The following is a 1,536-nucleotide window of genomic DNA, read 5'->3' on the forward strand; positions in this document are numbered from 1 at the left end:
TATTTTTTTGTTTTTTTGGAGGGGGGGGGGGGCCGCGGGGGTTTATGGATATTCAGGTGGGAGAGCCAACTGGCTTCTAGGTAATTCATCAAGTATACTAGTACGTGTGCATCCTGGTTTTAATTGTTTTCACTGATTCTTTTGCTTTTCAGATGCTATCAAGTTGTTATATACAGCTAAATCATGATGTGCATACATGACAGTTTCCTATTTTGTGCCCCCAACTAGTTACCCTATCTTCTAAGCAGTAAGCCAGAAAAAAATATAACAAATGAAACAAAAAATACAGAATAATTTAGAGGACAAGAAGAATTACAGGACATTTCTCATCAGAAGCAATGCAAGTCAGAAGAAAACAGCATGCCATCTTTAAAACTGTGAAATAATTAATAACTTTCGATTCAGAATTTTGTACTCAAGGAATATTTTTTAAATGAAGCTAAAATAAAAGCTTTTCATACATACCAAATTTGAAATAATTCATCATCCGTTGATATGCACTACAAGAAATGTTAAGAACACGTTCTGGCATAAGAAAAATAAAAGCAAATGGTAATATGGCACACCTGAATGCGTAATCAATGCTGTTAATTGTAGATATGAGAATAGATATAAGATAATTGCTTTCTTATGTTTAAATTTGTATGTGTAATTGACGGTGCGAAGCAAAAATTCATAGCATGCATTATGTAGTTTTAAGTTATGTAAAATTAATTTCCTGGGCAAAAATAGCCCAAGCAATGGGGAAAATATAAATAAACTGTTGTGAGATTCTAAATTTACATATGAAGTTGTACAATATTACTTTAAAAAAGTAGGTAGAAATTGACAAACTGGATTCCTTTTTATTTTAAATATCTTTTGGTTTCTTAGAGCAGTTTTAGGTTCATAGCAAAACTGAGCGGTTAAGTACAGAGCAATCGCATATACAACTGCTCCCCCAGAGACATAACTTTCCCCAGTATCAAAACGTGCACCTGACTGGTACACTTACAATCAATGAACCTACAGAGACACATCATTATCACTCAGTATCCACAGTTTTCATTAGGGTTCACTGTTGGTGTATGTTTTATGCCTTTGGACAAATATGTAATGACATAAACCCATCATTATAGTATCATACAAAATAGTTTCACTGGTCTTTTCTCCAAATCCTCTGTGCTCCACATACTCATACCTCCCTCTCTCTCAACCACTGGCAACCAATGATTTTTTTAAAGTCTCCAGTTTGTCAATTTCTACCTTTTAATTGGTGCATTTAGATGATTTGTATTTAATATGGTTATTAATATGGTTAGAATTAAACCTATCATCATACTTGGTTTTCTATTTGCTCATCTGTTTGTCTTATATTTTTTCTTTTTTAAAGTCCTATTTTAAGTTAAGTGAGCATTTCATGGTTCCATTTATCTCCCATGTAGGCTTATTAGCCATGATTATTTGGATAGGTACATTAGGGTTTATATTTGATGCTTCTGAAACTTAGCACAGTCTACCTTTAAGTAATATTGTACAACTTCATATGTAAATTTA

This window comes from Myotis davidii, unplaced genomic scaffold (assembly GCF_000327345.1).
Source record: "Myotis davidii unplaced genomic scaffold, ASM32734v1 scaffold2272, whole genome shotgun sequence".
Taxonomy (NCBI): domain Eukaryota; kingdom Metazoa; phylum Chordata; class Mammalia; order Chiroptera; family Vespertilionidae; genus Myotis; species Myotis davidii.